Below are 7,252 nucleotides of genomic sequence, written 5' to 3'. Positions count from 1 at the left end.
GATTACTTGAGACCAAGAGTTCAAGACCAGCCTGGTCACCATAGTGAGAACCTATCTCTATAAAAAGAAATATATATAAATATTTTATAGAGAATATACTTATTATATCATTATTGGGAAATTGTGGTTGAAATGAAAAGTTACTAAAACTATTTTAGTGAAGTATCTATGATTTTTCTCTTTACTGGCCCGTGTCTTCATTGACACTGAATTTCAATCACTGCTAAACTCCTATTGTACAGTAATACTATAATCTGTTTTTTCTTCATTAACATGCTAAGACACAATCTGAGAAGAAAGACTAGCTCACTAAAGTAAAATAAGAAAAAATATAAATGCAAGGGTAATTGAGTTATTTGAATTAGAATTCTATGCTATTTCCTGATTTTTCCTTAGACTGTCATAACTGTCTCTTGCCCTCCCCAACTTCAATCCTCTTTGCCCTCTCCCTTCCCTTTTATCGCCTGCCGAATTTTTCCCCAAGATGTTTGGTTGAAACCAATATAGTGAAACCAATCAAGCCGATGTGCCCCACCCATATATAATTCTTTAAGGTAGTGCTAATGATCTTCCTTTGTTTTTTGGTAACATTTAAGCACTGAGCACTTATTACAGGCCAGGCTCTCTGTAAGTGTTCTAGATTCAGCACCTTGTTTAACCCCTCAGTGGCACTGTGGAAGTAAATATGATCCCCCCCTTTTACAAACGAGGGCAATGAAACTCTGAAACATTCCCTGGAAAGCAACGTTTCAGAGTTTCATTGCCTGAAAGGGAACACTCTGGTGGAGCTAGACAGGAATTTGACCTGCTTGACTCTGAAGTTAAATGATTTTCTGTGTAACTATAGCTGTCCAGCTTTAAAAGTAGATATAATAATTTTTGTAATTTTTAAAAATAATGTTATAGACCTGCAAAAACAGAAACATTTTTCCTACCATGTAAATCTTTATGGGAATTGAAGAACCTTTCATTCACTTCAATTAAACACTTTGTGATATTTGAACAATTTCAAAGTTGCATGAATGCAACTTGGCCTTAAAGATTTTAAAGGAAATATTATCATCATCATTTCATTTCACAGTCTCAGTTGCATTCTCTTTCTCTAGCCAGAATTTTATAAGGGCCTAATTCAAGTTTTAGCTTACTGAAAGATTTTTAATGTTTTTTTGCACCCTTAAAAGTTTAAAAAGCAATTTCTGTGAGGAATTAAAACTTAAAAATGGAATACTTTGTGTTTCATTAAGTAATTGTGGGTTCGTTATGAAACATTTTCTAAGAGAAGCTTAATATGGAAGAGGTACAAGTTGTATACTTGTTCAAGGGCTGATCCTACAGGTTGACAGTAAGGAAATTGCTAATCTTATGACTTTAGTGATTTTTAAAATCTCACATCATTAGGGGCACAGACCTTTGGTATTCTTGCATTATTGGCCGTCTTATAATTACCACTATTGAGAGCCTCTTCAAAGTCAGACATTAACAACTACCTTACTTGTATTACCTCATTTAATCCTCCCCACGCCCTAGTACTTGTTATCACCATTTCACAGATATAGAAACTGAGGCTCATTATTAATAATAGATCACATTTATTGAGCATTCCCTGTATTTTACCTTTTCACTTTGCATTCAGGACCCCATTTAATACTCATAACAATCCTTTGAGGTAGGTATAATTATTTCACCCCTATTTTACAGATGAGGAAATTGAGGCCAAAGAGGTTGTTCTTTGCTCACGATCACAAAGCTAATAAACAGTGAAGGTCCTTGCTCTTAGTCTCTGGTGATAGTGTTTCCTGGAAAGGGAAGGGGGATGACAGACAACATGTAATGTACAGTATGACTTGTTCCCCACCCCCAGAGAAGATGACGGCGGGGTGAGGTAAGTCATGACAGCTACCTTCAAAATGTTCTGACATTTCCCAAGGAAAAGGAAGTTGATCTCTTCAGTGTGGCCTCAAGAGGACAGAGCTAGCATCCCTGAATCTTAATTCCACTCTCACTGAGGGACGAATTCTAACAATAGAGCTGGTACGGGGTGGCTTCAGCAAGAAGTGAACCTCCTTTTCACTGGCACGTGGCTTTCAGACTTTAACCTGTTTGCTGAACACTTAGGGATTGTTTTTGCAAAGCAGATACTGAAGACCCACTCCCAGAGATTCTCGGTCAGTACTCTGAAGCAGGGCCCTGGAAGCTACATTTGTAAGCAAATGCTCCTGTGTGGATCTGACACAAGCCGTCCAGGACCACACAGGAGAAACACTGAAAAGGCAACAACTCGCAACCTGCATTATACGGGAGGTTGACTGGTTGACCCCTGTGTTACTTGTACAGTCTCTGAAACCAGAACTGGGAACATAAAATCTTGATCTGCTAGGAGTGTGATAAGATTAACTCTCAGAACTTCGGCGGGCTAACAACTCCATTTGGAAAAAAAGTTGTATCGCCCTCTGGTGGGCTGCCTGAAAGTTATTCACACTCCTCACCCTAAAAATGCGGAGTGATTTTCTCATTTAATTGGGATACACCACACACTTCACACACCAGGAATCAAGACTCAGAAGGGTTCCGAAGAGTCTAGGCCACGTAGAGCCTAGGTCTCACACCCTCGAGTTCCCAGTCTACTGCTTCTCATGGGCTTGCATTGCTTGGTCAATCACAAAATTTTCCAAGTTTTCCTTTGGCCAGAAGTTAAAAGAAGGTTTAAGCCTCAGACAGCTATCACAGTGAAACAAATTTCCCAAATATTTCAGTGCAATGGTTCTCAAAGGATAGGAAGTTGCCTTAAAAATGCAGAATTCTTGGCGGTTGTAGACCCACTGAAACAGAATCTTCGCAGATAGGGACCAGGATTTTGCATTTTAAAAAGCTTCTCAGGAGATTCTGGTACATCCTAAAGTTAGAGAACCATGACCTTTGAGAAGAAACACTTGATTTGTGATGGAAAGGAAGAAGCTTTCCATCTGCAAATTAAAAATAATCCTTATTAGTGGCAGCTGATACTAAATACTATTAATGAAACTAAAAGGAAATAAGATTTGCTGTGTGGGAGGTAGTACTACAAATTTATTTCCAAACATATTTATTATGAAATGGATGGCTACATAATATGAACAGGTATGCATGCACATGTCAGGTGGATCATGTTACTCTTCAACACATACACACAGGAGTGTGCACACATACACACACTCACTGTTTCCCAAACTGCATTCCCTTGGACTAGCAGATAGGCATAGAAGCATGCCATTAGAATGTTGGTTTCCAAAGACACAGGTTTCATTGAAAAAAAGAAATCAGATGAAGCCAGTTACATTTGAAGTATAACAGCAAAAATTACCCCTTTACAAGAAACAGAACAAAATACCACCAAAATAATTTTATTAGTGACAAATTGACAATACATGTATTCATGACTTTGTTATAGATCATTGTATTGGGTTGGTGCAAAAGTAATACGGTTTTTACCATTTTAAAAGTAATGGCAAAATCCACAATGACATTTGCACCAACCTAGTAACTAATAAAGAATCAAATGCGCCGGGCGCGGTGGCTCAAGCCTGTAATCCCAGCACTTTGGGAGGCCGAGGCGGGTGGATCGCGAGGTCAAGAGATCGAGACCATCCTGGTCAACATGGTGAAACCCTGTCTCTACTAAAAATACAAAAAAAATTAGCTGGGCATGGTGGCACGTGCCTGTAATCCCAGCTGCTCAGGAGACTGAGGCAGGAGAATTGCCTGAACCCAGGAGGCGGAGGTTGCGGTGAGCCAAGATCGCGCCATTGCACTCCGGCCTGGGTAACAAGAGCGAAACTCCGTGTCAAAAAAAAAAAAAAAAAGAATCAAATGCAAAGAAATTGTCACCATCATCTCACTGCCCCAACAAAGGTCTCATCATCTCCACTATGCTCCTTCCCATCTGTGTTTGATGCAGATGCATATGTATTCTAAATGTTATCTCTGGTCACAGGACCCTCAAATTCTTTTGAATGGGCCTGGAGCTTTTCTACATCTTACATAAAGAGCTATGAAAAACCTATAGTAGTTCATGTTACATTTTTCAACTAGATTATCACCCTTAGCCCATTGTATGAAAACTCTGAAGGTGTTGTTGAGAAGGTGCAATTTTGTATTTTGCTTTTTGTTGACTACCATTATAATAGACAGTGCTCAGTTATCCTGTTTTATTTCATTGTTTGTTTCATATTACCAGACCATTCCTTTATGTCTGTATAAATATTATAATTGTTTCACTTTTTTTCTTCTAGTAATTATCAAATTAGTTGGTTATTTCTGGAGTAGGAGTTGGGGAGGGAGAAGTTTGGCAGAAACGTTATTCATGCTCTTTGGTTATTACAAGAAATAGTGTTCTGATTTACCAAACATTCTTTTCTTGCAAAATGTTACTTCTGCTACCTTCAGTAAGTGTTAAATGCGGAAACATGAACTAATATGTATTGGGAGCATTGAAAAATATGTTTATGTATTGTTCTTACCTATAAGCACATATATATTCTTTACATTTTTAAATGTGAATCATCTCACACAACTAAATAATATAAGCACTGATTTCAATAGATACAATTTTTAAACTCTGTTATTACCAGACCCCTTATTTTTCAAAGAGGCCAACAAGTTTGGATTTGGAATTTGTCTTTTCATTCTCTTTTCAAAAAACACTATACATTTTCTAACCCAAAGATCTCACTCTTCTTTTATTTTTCACTTTTTAAAAAATTATTATACTTTAAGTTCTGGGGTACATGTGCAGATCTTGCAGGTTTGTTAGTTACAGAGGTATACACATGCCGTGGTTGTTTGCTGCCTTCATTCCCCTGTCACATACATTAGCTATTTCTCCTAATGTTATCCCTCCCCAATCTCCCCACCCCCTGCTATCCCTCCCCTAGCCCCCCATCCCCCAATAGACCCCAGTGTGTGATGTTCCCCTCCCTTTGTCCATGTGTTCTCATTGTTCAACACCCACTTATGAGTGAGAACATGTGACACAAGAACATCTGTTCTTGTGTCAGCTTGCTGAGAATGATGGTTTCCAGATTCATCCATATCCCTGCAAAGGACATGAACTCATCCTTTTTTATGGCTGTGTAGTATTCCATGGTGTATATGTGCCACATTTTCTTTATCCAGTCTATGCTTGATGGGCATTTGGGTTGGTTCCAAGTATTTGCTGTTATAAACAGTGCTGCTCTTTTTTTTTTTTTTTAATAGAGGGTTTTACCATGTTGACCAGGCTGATCTCGAACTCCTGACCTCAAGTGATATGCCTATATTGCCCTCTCAGAATGCTCACTATTATAACATTGTTTCAGAAATACTATAAGCAAAGTTCTCATTCCGTCACCAGCAACAGACCTCTCTGAGCTCTCCTTGAAACCACCAGTTCCTTGCTATCTCTATTTCTAGAAGACCATCTGCCTCCCATTAACAAACTTCTTCCCGCATAATTCTGGATCATATGATGGACTTACAAGTTGAATTGCTAAAATAATAATTTGTAGGAATTAACAGATTTTTCTTCCATCTGGACTAATTAAGGTATACTCTAGCAAATAAAAATTAAATATGCTTACTTATTTATTTTTGAGACAAAGTCTTGCTCTGTTCCCTAGGCTGGAGTGCAGTGGTGTGATCTCAACTCACTGGAACCTCCACCTCCCAAGTTCAAGTGATTCTTCCGCCTCAGCCTCCTGAGTAGCTGGGATTACAGGCGCCTACCACCACGCCTGACTAATTTTTGTATTTTTAGTAGAGAGGTGGTTTCGTCACGCTGGCTAGGCTAGTCTCAAACTCCTGACCTCTTGGCCTCCCGAAGTGTGGGATTATAGGTGTCAGCCACCACACCCAGCCTAAACATGCTTTAATATAGGGAATGATGTGCTTAAAATCATTAAAAGGATTGGGGGCACACAGAAGGCAGGGGTTACTAGAATTCCTCCCAGATCGACAGTGCAAAACTGACCATCTTGGGGAGCTACTACCACTTCTATAACAAGTGGGAAGCTAGGGAACAAGAAAGACACAGTCTTGGCTGTGGGCTGCAGGACTGTCCCATCTCAACTGAGATCCAGGGATCGGAAAGCTGTGGGCTTGGCTCCAGAGTGTGCTGCAGCTTTGGGATTCACACCAGTGTTGTGATTGCCTTACACCCTGTCCTATCTCTCCCAGCTCAGCTAGGTTCCAAACTAAAACCTGGCATACGTGCATCTGAACAGCAAAGCCTAAATCACGTTTGAATCCCTATCAAGTGTAGTCACAAACATACAGGTTTTTACTTTGTCTGTGGTTTTCGTTTATTTTTTGTTTGTTTGTTTTACTTTCCAGCCTCTGCCATCCAGGAAGGCTCACCAGAAACACAGCTGGAAGAGATGCTGAGCATACCAATCAGAATCTTATGACCTGCAAGGTTTCTGTGGTCTGAATGTTTGTGTCCCCCGCAAAATTCATATGTTGGAACCCAACCCTCATGGTGTTAGTACTAAGAGGTAAAGCCTTTGGGAGGCGATAAGGTCATGAGGACTTTGCTCTCATGAATGGGATTAGTTTCTGCATAAAAGAGGCCTGAGGGATCTTGTTTGCCTCTTCCGCCATGAGGACACATAGAAAGCACCATGTATGAGGGACAGACTCTCACCAGATGCAAAATCTGCATGTGCCTTGAACCTCCCTGCCTCTAGAACTCTGAGCAGTATATTTCTGTGGTTTCTGAGTTACCAGTCTCAGGCATTTTGTTAGAGCCACCGGAATGTACTAAGACAGAAGTCCCTGTCACCATTTTCCCCTGATGCTCTCCTCTAACTCTTACCTCTGTATTACAGTGCTTTTCCTGGAAAGGTTTCTGTTCTCACTGTCTCAACTTCCTAACCTTCCACTCCTTTCTTAACCTACAAAATATTACTGGGGCCAAGCAAGGTGGCTCACATTTGTAATCTCAGCACTTTGGGAGGTGGAGGTAGGTGGATCACTTGAGGTCAGGAGTTCGAGACCAGCCTGGCCAATATGGTGAAACCCCATCTCTGCTAAAAAAAATTATATATATATATATATATACATACACACACAAAATATTATTGCACCTCTGTAGAAACACCTCGTATCACAGGACCCATCCAGTCTCTCTGCTTTTTTCCCCTTCTATCACCCCTCCACTCCTATTTAATGTCTTCAAAGTTCCGCATTTAGCACCTCACTCTTCAAAGTCTGTATACAGGTATTGATCGACTTACGACCT

This window comes from Cebus imitator, unplaced genomic scaffold, assembly GCF_001604975.1.
Source record: "Cebus imitator isolate Cc_AM_T3 unplaced genomic scaffold, Cebus_imitator-1.0 Scaffold540, whole genome shotgun sequence".
NCBI classification, from domain to species: Eukaryota; Metazoa; Chordata; class Mammalia; order Primates; family Cebidae; genus Cebus; species Cebus imitator.
The sequence above is the reverse complement of the archived record's forward strand: the minus strand, read 5'-3'. Positions refer to the sequence as shown.